This window comes from Lepisma saccharinum, chromosome 21 (assembly GCF_977018435.1).
Source record: "Lepisma saccharinum chromosome 21, izLepSacc3.1, whole genome shotgun sequence".
Lineage (NCBI taxonomy): Eukaryota > Metazoa > Arthropoda > Insecta > Zygentoma > Lepismatidae > Lepisma > Lepisma saccharinum.
Genome location: NC_139249.1, coordinates 43,013,226 through 43,032,493, shown reverse-complemented (window position 1 = coordinate 43,032,493; position 19,268 = coordinate 43,013,226).

The following is a 19,268-nucleotide window of genomic DNA, read 5'->3' as shown; positions in this document are numbered from 1 at the left end:
ACCATTATTATTTAATTAATTCGATTTTTCTTGCATAATACAACACAATGGTGTTGTTGGTTGCTCGTTAGATTCCTTTGTGAGTAAAAATCTTGCATACTGGAAACTTGTGGGAAATATTAAGAAGCACGATTTATAAAGGACTCCGTTAATCAGCTCTGCAGAGAGGCCCAAAGCTGGTGTTTTTCTGGCTTTGATTCTCGGGATGGGTTATCTAAGGTTGGTACTTTTCCGGCCTTGTGCCTCCAAGGTTCACCCACCCTTATATCAATGGGTACCCGAGAGTAAATCAACGTGGTAAAGGCTGCCGGAGCGTAGTGATCACATCACCTCCAAAATGGTCGAGATCGAGAATGTGTGGGCCCCACCCTTGCATATGCCATCATGGCACGGTCATAGGAGCGGACTCCATGGGACTTGGGGGGGCTCGAGCCCCCCCCCCTCCCCCCAATGTTAATGATATGGGGAAGAGACCCTCAAAGAATTTTACTTAAGAGAATCTAATGTATTATTTTGCTTCTCTTGTAAAGTTTACTCTGAATTGTGCAACATGAACTTAACTTAAAATACACATTTGAAATGTTCTAGACCATCAAATCTGGGGGCTGAGACCGGTAAACCATCAACTTGGGGGGGGGGGGGCTATGAACGGAGACAGCAAAACACATGACTTATTACTATATACTAAGTAGATAATTATGAGTATTGATAACATTTTTACTAAAAAGAGTTTCAAAATAACGAGGTGATATGACAATTATACCAGTATGTTTCTTGTTTAGTAAATTCCAAACAATTTGAGGTAGTAAACACGACTTCCAGGCAATATTGATATGTACGATATTTAGTTATCCTCGAAATCTCTTCCTCTAGTCCAAAGAATAAGGGGAAAATAATTCTAAAGTCTTTAAGTTTATTTAACACTGGCTTGCAGTAAAGTACGCAAGGAAAGCTTATGAAAAGGCTGTATTGCGAAAGCGGGAACGGCTATGATCAAAGGCATTATTGCTAAAGCACGGCGTGCTATGTGTTTATTTATTATTGCAAAATTAAATTTAAAAAGTAAAATATTGTAGCAAGAACAAAAAAGTAAAACTATTTGCCTGCGATTTGTGTTAGCATTTATGTAAATAATTAAATAAAACTGTTAAATATTGTAAATATTCGCTATTTTTATGGGTACGTCAACACTAAGGTTCTTTGCATCCGTCACATGTCCTTTCTTTACAAGTCTGTTGCGGACATTAAAACACACCTATGCCCTCGCCGGGACTCGAATCCGACACCTCCGGATCAAAGCGAGTTGAGACGACCACCCAACACGCTCGGCTACCGAGGCCGGCATAAAACTGTTATGTTGGCCTCTTAATGTAATACATAGCCTACTTTTAAATAAAAATGTTAATTGTTATCTAAAAAACAAATGAGCAGACACAAGTTTTTCATGTTACATTTCATTTGCATGAGGAATATAATAGCTGCTTAAATCTGCTATACGAAGACGTAATTTTTATTTTTAAAAAAGGAAGGGAGTGAGTCATTCATTCATTTATTTCAGTGATCAGAGCCACCCCAATAATTTTGACAAGTCGGCGCCCCTGGGTACGGTGTTATATGCACGGGAAAACATTACCTTTACCTATGGAACTCACCAGAATACATGTTGCTAAATTCCAATGAGTCTATTTTTGCGTTCAAAAGTAAATTTTAAAAAATTGCAACGCATTAATCACTTCTAGGCTATTCAGAAAGCACTTCATCACCATTATTTACTGATGTAGATGTAGATTCAGTACCACTTGAGAGTTCACAAGGGGATACGAAATCAATACCGGGAAGAACGTTCGCAATAATGACGACCCAATGCGACGAGGCAAGGAATTTTCACAATTCTGGCAAGGGTCACCGCGTGACTTTTTTTGGGGGGCGGGGAGCGGGAATGCAAAATTGAATTTTGCGGTGGCGGTAGCTTACATGGTTTAGACATATCGAAAGTTCTCAAACGACACTGTAAAGATTCGTGATAAACCTCCAATACCGCTCTCCAAATTTTCCATTATATAATCAAAGCTCAAGAATGGGTTTAAACTCGGTACACTCAGTACACTCCACTGATGCAGGCCCGTAGCTAGAGGGGGGGCAGGGGGGCAACTGCCCCCCTGAGAGCCTGCTTTGCCCCCCCTGTGAAAAATACAGAACACATTCCTACCTGGAATTCTCACAAATCTTTACAATTATATCATGTGTTACTCTAACAACATAACAAAGACACTTATTGATTTTGTGATTTATTAGGGTGTATGGGGTTCCGTATAATGTCGTATCAGAATTGGGGGAAAAAATTCCCTTCCAAATTCAGACTTCGGGTAATGATTTCGCAATTTTCAGTATCTAGAACAGTTGTGACATTTTGAGTAGTCTTGTATTAAAGGTAACCTATTGTGTTCGGATGTTTTTCTTGAATGTGTTGCCCTGAACTTGGAACTGCTTACATTTTTATTTCCAAAGTCTACCTTTTGGTAATAGTGATTCATGTGGTAGAGAGAGGGAGTGGATATTTGATTTTTGTTACTTAGCGTTGCTTTTCTGCCTCATCTAGCTTATCGCAACAATGAGTGATGACGTGAAACTGATGAAGAGACACTCATATACAGTGCCGCAACTACAGGGGGCAGGGGGCATTGTCCCCTCCCCCGACATTGGACGGAAGTCCATTCAAGGGGAAGCATACATTGAAGTAAAAAACAAGACTAAGAGAATCTAAGAATAGCAGGACAATTGGATACTCATGATGGAATTAGTTTTTACGTGTTCCTTGCATTTTTCTTTCATATTTTATACAAATAAAAATACATTTCGTAAAATTTTCTTGCTCGCTTCGCTCGCAATGTCTGCTTTTCTTATAGAACAAGTTCAGAGCCATAAATAGCTGTGGGGCGACGGGAGTCGGCCCTGGCAGCCAAACGATCCATATGAAAAAAAATAAATCTTAAAGAGAATACCATGGCGCCCCGCCCTATTAAAACAATTTATTTCTATGAAACTTAATATGAAATATTAATGATGACACTGTAATCCAAGGAGTCATTGATCAATCGAGGGATTCCTATTTGTTTGTCAGGTGTCAAAACGTGTATTTCAAATAGCAATATAATACTGAACAATTCACACAATATTTTGCAAAATGGTTAACGTAACCAGTAGGCAAACATTGTCTGTAGTGATGCAAGAGTCTCCCCTTTGAAGGAAATAGAGTCCGTGGTGAACTAAGAGACCCATGTTTTAATGTTTTAGCAAGTACAAAAATGTATTACAAATTTTTACAGAATTCATCAAAGTGTAGATAATATGTAACAATTATTATTTAATTAATTCGATTCTTCTTGCATAACACAACACGATGGTGTTGTTGGATTCTTGTTAGATTTCTTTGTGCGTAAAGATCTTGCATACTGGAAACTAGAGGAAATCATTATGAAGCATGATTTATAAAGGGCTCCCTTAATCAGTTCTGCAGAGAGGCCCAAAGCTGTTGGTACATATTAATCATCTATTAACATTATCGACCTGTAAATATCAAGTATATACAGTACCTATTAGCCTATTTATGTTAAACTTTATATTCTTTGGCAATCTGGAAAGGTCATTATCGTAATATTGCAATTTGATGTTGCTCGAAGTTTTTTTTTTTTTTGTTCGTTGCAGTTTCAAGATATCATCCCTTTTCTGTTACTATCTCTTTTGGGGGAGGGGGCAAGTGCTTCTGTGTACCCTGCCAATGCGACACAATATATTAAAAATTTGCCCCCTCTAGGATTGACTTCGCCCCCCCTACAAAGAATTCTTGGCTACGGGCCTGCACTGATGTTCCTATTTCTATAACCTTCCACGTGAACACATCACAGGAAGGCAAGTTCTTCGAGCCGATGTGACGATGACGTCACAGAATTTTCAGACCGCGAGGGTTGACAAAATCCGATTCATTCTCTTTGCAAAAGGGGATGAGGCGTTGCTCGAAAAAGGTTTTATATCCCTGCAAAAGGGGACCTTCAGGCAGTGGGAGTGGGCAGAGAACACAACTACACAACGTAACCCGACTGCGGGACAGAAGGGATGCCTTCTTGTCTTGCGAGGCATAGAGGACCAGTCGTCCTTCAGCGAGGGAAGGTTGGGGGAGAGACGGATCCATTGACCATAGTTTGATGTCGTGCGTCAACGATTTCTTTAAAAACAACCCGCAAACTCCGTGCTGTGACTTCCTGCGTGATGTAGGCTTTGTCTTGGTTGGGACCAGAGGCGCAAACACGCATTTTTGTCTGGGGGGGAGGCAAATACCAGGATAATCGTACCAATAATAATAATAATAATAATGTTAATAAAATAATGTTAATAATAATGTTGCTAATAATGTTATTGTAACATTATTATTATTATCGTTATTATTGATTTACTTTATTTTACTTCTCTTCTTGTGCCGATCACCACTACTAGTTAGCAGTCTTAAAAATATTCCCGAATCAAACGATAGTATTATATATATTGTAATATTGGGCAATGTTTGTTAGAAGTTTTAATTTAACTTTTAGATTAACTGAATACTTAAGAAGAAATGATGCCTCTCGCTCGAGCGCGTTCGTCTCCCGAGTTTTCCCCGTTTACTTCTGAAAGAAGTAATCAATTCCACTTCTCCGTAACTATTGGACTTACGACCTTCAAATTTTTATGGGACACTTTTCAAAGGTTTATTTCATAATCTATTCATTCAAATTTTCATTCTCACAAATGGTTTGATATTTGGTTTTATTTACATTAAATTTGGCAATGTTCATTCCAAATGCCATAAACAGGCGAAGTCAAAATCGACCCTTTACACGGGACGGGGTCTTTCCCGGCGGTTGGAGTTTTTCCCCCCTCATTTCGGCAGGACCGCGAAGGAAGGGAGGGGTGCTGCTAATGGCCCGCCTGCTTTTGACCACGGAATGCTTGAACCTCCTTTCAGTGTGTTTTACGAAGCAACGGGAGTTTGTGTTATTTGTAACAAGTGCCAACCCTTCGTTGGAAGAGTAAACCTTCAAGAAAAGGAAGATCGAAGAAAGAAAAGGCGCAGAATACCACATTCAAAGCTTCCAAAGAAGAAATCTCGGCAGGGTGCTCTTCTTCGGAATTAATGGAAAAACCACCATTCATCTCTTTTCATTTAGATCGTTCGGCGCCAATTTCACAATATTTTTATTAGCTTTATTTTTACTTCAACTTTTGTTCACTTTTTGGCTAATTTGCGAAGACGGGGATGAGTGATTATATGATGAAATTGATGAATGGACACTCACAAACATCCATGCCCAGGTCGGGAACCCGAGACCCCTGGCGTTGGAGCGCAATGTGCTAACCACTCCGCCACGGGAGCCGGCTGAGTTCACAATGAAAATTGTTTGCATGTCCGTTTAAAAACAAATATTTAATTTCGATTTTGTGGTTTGATTGAATTGGTTTATTTTATTTGCTTTTCTGCCACTTTTAGCTAATCGTGAAGATGAGGATGATTGATGTTCTGATGAACCGACACTCACAAAGAACAACCATGCAAAGCCCTGGCTTCGAACCTTGCATCCCTGGTATTGTTGCGCACAGTGCTAACCACAGCGTCATGTAGGTCGGCGATTTTGTGTATTAAAAATAAACAGAGAATCCTTGTGTATTAAATCATTCTTAAGCGAAGTGATAGCAAGGGACACCAGATCACCAAAAATAAAAAAAATAAAGACAAAATGAAATAAAAATAAAGAATACGGCTTCGGTAGTCCACTCGGTAGAGCGTCTGACTGCCACGTGGGAGACACAGTTTCGATTCTGGAGGTGGGCCTTGCCCCCTCATAAAGCGGCTCTGAGGCTCACCTAGCCTGTAATCCAGTGGCGTACGCAAGGGGGGGGTTACCGGGTTTAAACCCCCCCCTTGAGCTTTTGAAATATTATGGAAAATGTTGTAGAAAAAATTAAAAATGGCTAATTTATCACAGTCAAAGATCTGCGACAGTAATAATAATAATAATACTAATAATAATAATTTGAATTATTATTCCAATGCAGCATGGAGAGAAAACAACATTCCAAACACAATCTAAGCAGCCACAAAGTTCAATTTTGCAATTCTTTTGCAAAAAGTCGAGCAGTCTCTCGCGAGAATTGTGAAAATTCCTTGCTTCGTCGCAGTGTGTCGACGTTATTGCAAACGTTCTTCCCGGTACTGATTTTGCATCCCCTTGTGAACTCTCAAGTGATGCTGAGTCTACATCCACATCATTAAATAATGTTGAAGAAGTGCTTTGTGAATCACCTAGAAGTGATAAATGTGTTGGAATATCTATAAACCTACTTTTGAACGAAAACATAGACTCAGTGGAATTTGGCAACATGTATTCTCGCGCCTCATCATCATCCTGGGTGAGTTCCATAGGTAAAGGTATTGTAAATTTTCCCGTGCATATAGCACCGTGCCATGAAGGCATATGTAGTGGTGTGCTGGGGCCCACACATTCTCGATCTCGCCATTTTGCAGGGGATGTGATCAGCACCATGCTCCGGCAGCCTTTATCCCCCAGGATTGTTCTCAGGTACCCATTGATATGAAGCTGGGTGCGGAGACAAGGCTGGATAAATTCCAACCAATTCCTGGAATCGAACCCGGATCTCCCACGAGATTGTCAAACTAGACCACCGCGGACCATTGAATGAGTTTCATATTTTGATTATTTCAATAAATTTAATATATTTGCTTGTTTTTATGGATTTTCTTCAGACTTAGAATGTCTCACCTATCATATATAAATAACAGTTGACTAGACAATTATTTCGTAACAAAGAAACAAAAAAAATGTAATTTTGTTCTACTGCTTTCATAAATATATTTATGAAGATCTCTACTACTTAATACTAGTAGTGATATAAGTAGTAACAGCAGCTACATTAGTAGTATTATTAGTAGTAATTAAACTAATTAATTAATTGTAAGTATTATTAATTAATTATTATTATTAATTAATTAAAGTATAATAAAACAATGGTAATGTGAATTAGTAGAAAGTTTTCTAAATAACCCCCCCCTTGATGAAATCCTGCGTACGCTACTGCTGTAATCAATGTGTATCTGGGGGCAACCCTTGGGATAAAGGCGGCCGGATCGTGGTGCTGATCACATGACCGAGAATGTGTGGGGCCCTACCTCACATCCCCTAAATGTGTGTTATGGCACGGTGCTATATGCACGGGGAACTTTGCTTTACCTTACCTGTGAAAGTAATGACGTCCTATACAAAAATTTATCCACGCACCCCTAACGACTACAAAATTTCTCAACTCTCACCTAAAATTTTTCACTGAAGTCAAATTTATGATTATTTCGGCTCTAAATTTACCCTTACACTTCTGTAAAATTCTAGGTTGACCCCTGGTCATATAAAATCAGTATCGTTCGGCTTGCAATTGCAAAACAGTGATAGACTTTTTGCTAGCTTCCTAGTAATACAAACTTTATAGTAGAACCATATCAAATTCTTACTTATTATACTTGGAAAATATTTCTACTTAGTAACAACTTTTCTCCCGAAAATTTTGGCCAGGGTATGAGGCAGGAGGCCACTCACCATCGTGAGCAAATTGGGGAGCTACGAACGATTAGCGTAATCAGGTCGTGGAAACCTATAACAACAACTGAGGGTTATAATCACACGTCATCCCGTAACTGGTAGCATGACAGAGGCGGAACCACGAATTTTTTAAATTTTTGTCTGCGGGGGGGGGGGGGGGGCAAGTACCATAATAAACGTACCAATAATAATAATGTTATTATTATTGATTTTCTTTATTTTACTTTGCTTCTTGTGCCACTTTTGACTTATTTGCGAAGATGGGGATGAATGATATGATGAAATTGATGAATTGAGACTCAAGCCGGGATTCGAACCCGGGACCAACATTATTATTATTGGTAGTAGTAGTAGTAGCGGTAGTAGTAGTAGTATCCAAGACGTTATTACCCTCGTAAATTATGCAAAAAGGGGTAGAAGTTGGTGCTAAAGTATTTGTTTTCGAACAAACGATCTAAATTATTTTTCAACACGTTCAATTTCACATTAATAATGGAAAACAAGTACTCAAACTATTTTTGAAAGATAGTAATGCTTGATAAATGCATTCCAAATATAATTCCCTTTTACATTAACATGTATAACTCATGCACGATATATGTTTCGCACATAAGCAACATGGAGCGACGTGGACACTAAATTGTGTACGTATATTATTTAAATACATTACACAATAAATTCATCCATCTCACAATAAACCAACAGCAAAAATTACATAAATTGTGCACGCTCCTTTTCCTCAACAATTGCTCATACATTTAAAACAAAATCAATTAATAAAAGTGTTACTCTCTCTCTCTGGTAATTTACAATGCATTACAGAAAACAACCTGCGAGCAAGAATATTTTTAGATCCATTTTTTTTTAATTTAATAGGGCGCAAATAATTTCACGGGACACTAAGGCATTCTCTCTTTTACAACTTTTTAGCCTCCCCGATGGCGTAGTGATAACGTCGTCACCTTTTGATGGAGTCCCGGGCTCGATACCCGGCGGAAGCACATGACAGTGCTTCGGATCCCACTTTAAACTGTATGTCCAGTCCCTATTAGCCTTTCTGTGCATAAAGTGGACTTAAAACCACAATTCATCGCTTTTCATTTAGATCGTTCGGCGCCCAAGGCCGACTTTCGCCATCCCCAGCTATGTTTCGGGACTTGATAACACTGGTCAACATGAAATTTGTTACAAGGAATGTGAATGGTGTTCTAAGGTAAGTCGATGGTGCTGAATTCAAAAATGAAATCAGTTTTTTCCTGTCGGGCTCAGTTTTCTTGTTACACACTAACCTGTACCTAATGCAATTCATGAAAATTCTGCCTATTGGGCTGTGGCATAACCTATATTTACTCTACAGATATTGTTGAATAACAGTCATTATATTACAATAGAATGACCAACACGTTCCTAAGGCCTGGGACCTTCCTCCAATTGCAACAAACCAAATTGTGAATAAGAGAGAGGCATGGCAACACTGTCGATGAGTCATGTCCGAACACGTAGAATCGCAGTGTTGTTTGTTGTCATGTGCGTCTCGCATTGTGAGTTCTGACTTAGTGGGAAGTGACTGCCTTTGATTAGGTTGTGATTTGAAGTTTCAGAAGTCGTGTGTAGTGTTAGTGCATAAGAAAATGCCTCGTACCTGTGTAAATAGCCCCAATTCATTTTGTTATATATGTGGAGAGTTGACATTTAAGTCACAAAAGCGACGAATTACCCCTGTTATAAAAAAGTGCTACGAACTTTATTTTGGGTGTAAAGTTGGGGACCAGGGCAAAACATTGCCCCCCTACATATGCTGTTTGACCTGTATTACACTTCTGACAAGCTGGTTATAAGGATCACGTCACATGTCGTTTGCTGTTCCCATGGATTGGAGGGAACCATCAGATCACACAACAGACTGTTATTTCTGCCTGACCAAAATAGCTGGAATCACGTCGAAAACAAGGAACATTGTGCAGTACCCAAATATACTATCAGCCATGAGACCTGTATGTCACAATGAAGAATTGCCGGTACCAAAGCCTCCTGAGAATATGACTGTGAGTGAAGATGACTGTCGTGACCAACAGGGGAAGAAAGTGCAAGAGGTGAAGAAACTGCCGACCCAACATTTAATGTGTCCGGTTCATCAATGGAGCCACACTTATTGTCACAAGGGGATCTGAACAATCTTGCGCGAGATTTACATTTGTCTAAGCAACAGTCTGAACTTTAGCATCGCAACTGAAAGGTTGGAATCTCCTCGCTTGCGATACGAAAGTCTGTTTTTTTCGTGACCGCCATACAATTTTCTCAGAATATTTCTCCCACGAAGGAGACATGGTTTTTTGTAATTACATCTCATCCGTTATGGATTGTCTTAGCCATGAATACAGTTCACACGATTGGCATCGATTCCAGCAAAGTTAGTATGAAAGCTGTACTTCTCTATAATGGAAACAAATTTCCATCAGTACCAATTGCTCATGCTGTTATCATGAAGGAGACGTATGAGAACTTGAAACAGCTTCTGACAAATATCCAATATGAGAAATACAATAGTGACATATGCGGATATCTGAAGGTAATTGCAATTCTGCTTGGTATGCAGCTTGGGTACACAAAGCATTGCTGCTTCTTATGCGAGTGGGACAGCAGAGACAGAAAAAATCACTATTGTGGGAAAAAATGGCTTCTTCGCAGAGAATTAGTGCCTGGAAAGAAGATGTGGCAAACACTCCTCTTGTTGACCCCAAAAATGTGTATCTCCCTCCTCTGCACATAAAATTGGAACTAATTAAAAATTTTGTGAAAGCCATGGACAGAACTTCACAAGGATTCATGTACTTGCAACGGAAATTTCCAAGAATCAGCGATGTCAAAATTAAAGAAGGAATATTTGTAGGGCCTCAAATAAGGGAATTGATGAATGACGAGAATTTCATTCAACATTTAACAGATGTTGAAAAAATGGCATGGTTGTCTTTTGCAAGTGTATGTAAAAACATAAAGCAGAGAAGTATCGCGATATTGTACAGGGTGGGAAATAACCTTTTGCTAGGGGTCAACAGTAAAAAGTAACAACAATTAAGAAATTATGGTAATACCAAATGTTTACTATGACAATTGTGGTTACAAAAACAAAATTAAAAGTTAGTATGTCCGCCGCTTGCTTCCCTCACAACACGAAGACGATCAGGGTAGGAGCTCAGGAGATTCGCAAACAGTCCGTATTCCATTCCATATTTTCACGGAGGACTTGTTCCAGATGGAGTGTTGGCCGGGAATAGCTGTCCGGTCCGCGTTTCACTATCATCAAGGACTCAACTGCGTCCTTCAGAATGGCCCCAAATAGCTCCGCTGCATTCAGGTCCGGTGATGCACCCGGCCATTCAGAACTGCTGAAGAAGTGAATGCCACTTCACCAAAGAAGGGCTTGGGTTTAGCATTTGCCTTGAAGCAAGGGGCTTTGTCGTAAACTAAATTTTAATTTTGTTTTTGTAACCACAATTGTCGTAGTAAACATTTGGTATTACCATAATTTCTTAATTGTTGTTACTTTTTCCTGCAGACCCCTAGCAAAAGGTTATTTCCCACCCTGTACATGGACTAATTAGATCATACCAACGTATGGGATGCAACATGTCTCTCAAATTACATTTCTTGAATGATCATCTGGACTTCTTTACAACTAATCTTGGTGCCGTTAGTGACAAACACGGTGAACGGTTTCACCAAGACATTGCTCTAATGGAAAAGCGGTATTAAGGCAAATAGAGTGCCGCAATGCTGTCCGACTACTGCTGGACCTTACGAAGAGATGTTCCCGAGGCAAAGTTTCGTAGGAAATCGGGAAGGAAACATTTTTAGATATGTTTGTACACTTTCATGTTACTCATTTGCTTCATTCCTTTGTATACTGACACAGATTTATTACCTTTTACGTTTGTAGCACTTTTGTGAAAGCGAGTCCTTTCGACCAATACACATAGAACATAGGCTGAGGTAGGAAAATACAAAAAAAAATTTTACAGGAAATCTGAGCCCGATGGAGAAATTCTGAAATTAGATCTGCATTCAGGGGCTCAGCAACTTCTAGAAACAGCTTCTTTTGTTCTTGTAACATTCACAAATATTTTTTTTGTAGACCAGTGTAATACTAAGAAAAGCAGGTACTGCAAGCGAAGCGAGGAAGAAAATTTTACGAAAAGCATTTTTATTTACATAAAATTTGAAGTTGTGGGCGGTAATTGCCCCTTGCAGATGCACTTGGCCGTCAATGTTCCCCCCCCAGAACTCATTTCCGTCCAAGGTTGGGGTGGGGGGCAATGCCCCCCTGTAGTTGCGCCACTGTTGCATGATCTCCCTCTGCTGAGGCATGTGGGAGTGATGCCGGCAGTATCTTGACCTGCTTGGACCTTTGCGCCATGGGTTATAATTAGTGTTGCCCACGAGACGAGACTTTGGCCTGTCTCGTCTCGTGGAAATGCTGTGAAATGCTGTCTCGTCTCGAAAATATTCGTTTGTCTCGGGACACATGATCAATCTCGTCTCGTCTCGAATTTTTAAAAGCCTGTCCCGTCTCCTCCCGTGGGCAACACTAGTTATAATTATAATTATTGTTTACACGGAGAGAGAAATTGTATTGTATACGCTTCATCATCCTCATCGTCGCGATTAAACTAAGAGTTATAAAAGCAACGAAAATAATAAATACAGTCAGTTTATGTGAATTATAGGTCTGTGTTTTCCATAAAGACCTCGTATGCTTTCTTTCAATTTACTTTATCTTGAAACTTTTTCCCATCAAAGTTGATCTAACGGTGAGGTGAATATAAGTGTAATAAACTTAAATATATTGCTCTTTATATCATTAGATTAAGAAAGACGAGATGGAGGAATAAAAATATGAAACTGGGAGGAAGAGCCTCCATTATGGTACCATCTTTGAATTTATCCGGAGTGATTAAGTACAAACTGATACACGTACCTATAGTTTCTACATTTAATGGACAGCCTCAGTGGCCAAATCATTTGAGTTATCGACTCGAAATGTCACCGCCGAAGATTCCAGGTTCGAACTTCGCCCTGGGTAATGTACACGTTTTCTTGAAAATTCTATTAATGTTTGAATTAGTAAGATTTTCGGACAGATTTCATTAGTGTATATCACACGACATATATTGATCGCTGATCATATAAATTAGAAACTATCTGTTGAAAATATAAATTACAAATTTGCGCTGTCTGGATGTCGTTCAATTTGTCTTTCAAACATGGATTCGTATAAATTGTACGCAATTGAGGCTTTTCAAATCTCATTTCACAGTGGATGTTTTTTTTATGTGGAAGCAATTCTGTGAAGACGGGACTAAATATAATTTAAAAACTAATTTCTGACATAAGCACAGAAATAAGCATAATATTTCTAATGACGCCTTCTTTGACGAGATCCCAAGGGAAGAAATGAAGGACCTCTTCAACCTGGACATTAACGATAGGTTAATTATCATCTCTTAAACATGTAATTCAATTTCTGTAACAGTGCATTAATTATTATAATAGGCCCGAACCCGAAGTGACATTGGAACATGCTCTTCACAGGAATATTAGAAAATGGAATCCAAGAAGTTAAATGAAGATAGAAGTGTATTAGTGTTCCAAGGTAAAAACCTGCAATTTTGTGACTGTCTTCGTTTGGATATCACTTTAATTCATTCCTGAATTAACAAACTTACGGACAGAAAACGGCAGCAAAAGTTTCACTAGAATAACTTACAAAAAAAGAAGCTCAGTTGTAATAAAAGAAGCCAACTAATTTTTTTCAGCGAGTTTGCAGATTCAAAATAAAATACCAGGCTGCCCCAGAAGACCTGCACCATACTAGAACGAAAACGAAACACAGATTATCAGATACAAAGACAGACTTTATTCAGCAAAGTACAGGCCTACATGTTCAATTACCTTCACCCACCTCCGCGACAACAGTTCAATCTGATGGCGATACCAGGTGGCAGGTTTAGAATTGAAAACCTCACGACAGGCAGAATTTACCTCATCATATGAACTGAAGTGCCGACCACACAGGAAATGAGAGAGAGCGAAACAAACCGTAATCCGATGGTGCAACTTCCAGACTATAGGCGGGATGAGGTAACAACTCAAATCCGTCAAGCTCAGCTAGTGTGTTGGTCACTCTTCGAGACCGGTGACTGGGAGCATTGTCATTTTGCAGCAGAGCTCTTCCTCCTCGTTAATGCCGGGTATTTCCCGTCCAGAATGGCATACACTCGGCGTAATTGTTCAGAATACATTTCACCTGTTACAGCATGATCTTCTGGAACAAACTCATAATGGACAATCCCGTCAATATTCCACCACACACTCAGCATGAGCTTTTTCCCAAATCTGTCCTGTTTCACATGGGCGATGGCCTCCTGTCTTCTTTTCACCCACTGTTTACGTGTATCGGGGTTTTCAGAAACACCCACTTCTCGTCTCCTGTCACAATTCTCCTCCAAAAACGAAGATCATGCGGGTTTTGTAGCAATGTCTGGCAAATTGCAACTCTGCGCTGGGCCTGCACCTCTGTCAGCTCGTGTGGACTTTGTCGAGACTATTTATTGGTGTAATCCATGTCATGCAAGCGAATTTTTACTGTCGATTTGGATGCCCCAACCACTCTGGCTAACACGTGTGCTGGATTGTGATGCACAGCATCCTGCAGAGACTCGTTAATGTCAATCGGAGGTCACCCCGTGCGGGCCTTGTCCGCGAGGCGTAGATCACCCGAAGCGAATTTTTTAAACCAACGGGAAGCTGTCCATCGATTCACCACTTCTTCGTTCTCCACACGACAAATTTCCTCCGCTGCCGCTTTTGCTGTTAGACATTTTTTTCCATAAAAAAGCTAGCACTGCACGAAGTGCAATTTGGTCCTAATTTCAAAGGAACACTCGCTACACACGCTGCGCGTGCCTTCACTTGATCCCACGAACCTGTCCTCTATGCCTGCCAACAGCCTTTCACCGGTGGCGCCACCTACCCTCGCAAACTTCATCTCTTGGGGCTCAGTGTGCTGATGGTGCAGGACTTCTGGGAGAGCCTGGTATTAGTGTTGAACTAGTGTTTATTGACTAAATTATATATTTTACGCATGTACATATTTGTTGTGTGTATATGATAGGACAGGGTTTCGCCGATAAGCTGTCATTCTTCTGCTGGCTTCCTACCTAATTGACTTCTATAGTGAGTGCAGTTTTAATTAAAATTATTGATTTGATTTGCTTTCTTTTACTTCGCTTTTTGTGCCATTTTTGTCTAATTTGCGAGGATGGTGATGAGGAATGATATGATGAAATTGATAAATGGACACTCACAAACATCCATGCCCAGGCCGGAATTCGAGCCCAGGACCCCTGTCGTCGTAGCGCGATGTGGTAAGCACTCCGCCACGGGGGCCGGCAGTTTTAATTACACAATTAAAATCAATCAATTTAATAATACAATAATCAATTTTATACGGAATAATATTATATATTTTTTATCAGAAAGGGGTTTGTCAATAATAATGAACAGAAATTAATTTAATGATGATGGCTTGAGGAACTTATATGCTATAATATTGCATTGGTCCAGTGATTGGTAACTAATTTAAATTTATATTTGTCAGTCTTTATGATTATACCACACTTTCCAATTGTTAGTATAAACTATAAAAAAAATTGAAAAGTATTTACGAATAAATTTGTTGGGATTGGGCATCGTCCTATAAAATAAAAAAATACTAGGCCGAGGTCTCGAAAAGGTTGAGAACCACTGGGATAGAGTAACCAACCTACCATCCGCTCTGTGTTCCTATGGACACAAGCAAGTGGAGAATAGAAGCTGCTGCAGATTTTGTCAGGCTGCCCCTGCCCATGGCTACGGTAAAAGGCCGAGGCTATTTATTCTGGATGAGGCAGTTCACTCCCCCCCCCCCCTCTCTCTCAATCCCTCCCATCGGGCGAAACACTAGAAACCTACCCGCTCGGTCCCGTCGATTCTCGAAACCTGTTTTGTTTACCCTCGCTGAAAATGAGGAAGTAAACGGAATCGGAAAGCGAGAAGCCGACCATTTAGCGAGGCAATTGTACGCTGTTACCAAACTCAATATAATTAAAATCAAGTATGAAATCATTATTGCTACAGAGAATTTGAGTGAATAGATTATGAAATAAACCTTTAAAAAGTGTCCCATAAAAATATGAAGGTCGTAAGTCCAATAGTTACGGAGGAGTGGAATTGATTACTTCTTTTACAAATAAACGGGGAAAACTCGTCTTTCTAGGAAAGGGAGGGGGAGACGGTCGCGCTCGGTCGAGGGGCATGATTTCCTCTTAAAATACTATTTTTATATTTATAAAGTTACTGGACAAATGACAGTTATACAAAATTGTATTGCGTGAGACCTCAATTCGAGATGTTGGAATGAGCTCTAATTCATATGACTGAAAATGTAAGAACATAACCATCAACAAAATTTTCAATATGCAGTTATTCTCACAAAATACTTTAAAAATGAGTATTTCACGAACGTTTATTTTTTTTAAAATAGATTTATTGATTTAGTGTGAAAGTTTATACTATTTGGAGAACTTCTGAGAAAACCAGACATTCATAGGCGTCACCGTTCCCGAGAAATATCAAACCAAAATAAATCTAATACGGTGGACTATTTTGAACATGGGAGGCATCGGCAAGCACGTAGCGATTGGCTCCTCGACTGAAAATTCCTTAAATGGCATAACAATTATACTACCAAGTCTCTTGCTTTTATCAAAAAGTGTAACAATTCGTCAATCATTAGGGACTTAGCCGCTGGACAGTGATCAAGATGGTGGGTACGAGTCCTCTATTTGGAGACACATCTTATGGCGATTCTTTGATTAAATACATTAAAACTTATATCAGTTTGACGCTTATAAATTAGGCTATAATTTTTATTCCAAATAATTTTCTGTCGCATAATTTATTTGATAGTTACAATCGAGAAAATTCTAAAAGTACAGGAAGACTTGTCTCTATTTTACAGGGGAAGACAAGACTTGCCTTTATTTTAAAAGATGATTTCTTACATGACGTGAAAACCACTTACATTCGTATCATTGCCTATCCTTCCAATTTTCATTTATTTCGAATTGAAATAAATGAATATCCCGCATCTATCACTACGGGTAATGTAGCTCATTCATCATTCATCACCCCAACTATTGACATACTCGCTGTTCATGGCAAACCTGATGATAAGGTGCAAGTGGTACTGACTAAACACATACGTGTGGCTAGGGTTAGCAGATCGCTGTAAGGGAAATGTAGGACATGCTGTCCCAAAATGTAGGTAGGACACAAAACATTCTCAATAAATAATAGATATTTCTATAGAACACTTTAGAAAGTAGTTGAAAAGTGACACTTTTCAGTTTTTAAAAAATGAATTCTTAATGAATTTTTAAATGCAAAATTTCAAAACTTGCAATCATACTAATCAATGCACCTCTCACTACATGATTTAAGCGGTACTTCTCAGAGGAGACAATCTTTATCAAAATTTCAGGTTTAGCCAAACTATATTTATGTTAGAGTGGACAGTCAAACTCTTTGAAATTATAGGGACCAGTACCAAACAAACATTTTACAGACTTCATGAAAAAATAATTTCTCTCGTGAGTCTGTTGTGCTGATGGTAATGAAAGTACTCTCTCAACATTTGAATTATGACCTGTAATGGCAAACAAATATTCAGAAGTTACCGTAATTGAAAATGGTTCGAGAAGTTTCATCTTGAGTAGTGTCCAGGGTGTCTACCAAAATAACACATCCAGAATTCTTGACTTTTTCTGGACTTTTCTATACCTTTTTCCGTTTTTTTTAATTTCTATTTATGCGACCCCTACTTAGGTAAAGTTGAAAATTAGTAATTAAGAAAATAAATATTTATTTAATGAAAAACCCTACTAAAGAGCCTGAACTGTGTTTGGCAGATAAGCGAGGCTTTGGCGTCTACTCACAGCCAGTATAAACTCATGTGGGGCTTGTGTCGGTTGTCCCTATATGTTTGTGACTGTCCCTTCATCAATCTTATCTTACCACCATTCATCCTCATCTTCGCGATTAGCCAAAGGGACAGAAAAAAGTGAAGTAAAATAAACTAAATCAACCAATCAGTCATTATGATAGCAAAAATTCTTGACCACAAGAATAATTTATTGCCTTTTTCTTGACTTCTTGGCCTACTTGTTAATATATTTACTTTTTCTTGACTACCATGACTTTCTTGACTGGCAGACACCATGGATAATTTTGTTATCTATACCCCTGCTTTACAATCAAATTGTATTGAATATTGAATCAGAATGGGCAAGACCTTGTTCCATCAGTATAAACCCTAAGGCAAGAAATTCTGCTCAGGCATTGAACAGTGACGTTATCAGAAAGTGGTCCCAAAACTTTGTTCATTAAGTGCTTCCGTTTTCCTGTTTGTTTAATAGCAGGACAAACTTTTTTTTAGGGGGGGGGGGGCAATGACTCATGGCCGCGTTCACCAACGCCGATTATTTCGAAGTTCAGATGAACGAGATCAATTTTAATCCACAATAAATGAACTTGGTTTAAGGATTTGCATTGCACCAACGAAAAACGATATTCAGGAGATTCCGTTCAACTGATCCGAGATTAATTTGTAAGGCTATACCTGATTGGTTGGCTAACACAAATTACAACCCAAGAACTCAATAGAGTAATGTGATGTGGTAAAGTATAGTAGTAATGCACCGGCGTTCGGGTCGATAAATCAATTGATTGGAAAAGATCGATCAAAGATCAATTGATGATGTAGTTGTGTGGGCAAGCAAGGGTTATTGTTGTTCGCGATGACGTCATAAAATGGGCGTGGCTTAATTGTGAGGATGATTCTGATTGGTGGGCTGTTTTAAAATGGGCGGGGCTTAATTTTGTGAGGAGCGTTTTGATTGGTTGTTGGGGAGGAGGAAAAGTATTCGGGTTTTTCCCGCCGGCGTCTGAAAACAGATGGCGTTGGATGATTCTGAAATTCTGGGAATGTGGGTTGGGGAGGAGGAAAAGTATCGACGATTATCCGGTGACGGTTGGTTTTCTCGGAATTTCCGGCGTCTGAAAACAGATGGCGTTGATGAGGCTTTTAAGGCGTGCGGTGAAGGTTAAGTGCCTGTTCTTGGAAAATGTGGTTTGTCGAGTGTTGGTTCGAGGAAATGTTGTGAGAATTAATGGATGTGGTTTGTGTAATGGGTCTGGAATGGTAATTGCTTTTGCAGTTTTGAGTCAAGTGTTTTAAGGTCTGTTTTTCAAGGAATTTTGTCGGGAGATTATTTCAGGGTCTGGTGAATGTTCGAGCAGATGACGTTGAAGTATTGAGTGTTCGAGTTCTAGGAATTGTGTGGGATGAGAGTAGGGTTTCGGGGAATGAGTAATGTTTGATGTCTGGTGTTAATTGGCTTGGTGTTGCGAGAAAGATTATCGTTAAGTGGTTCCAGGAATTGGTGAGCGATATGTGTGTGTGTGTGGACGGTTGAGAGTGATATGCATGGACCGGATGAGTGATGTGCGGAATGGTTGAATGCTGTG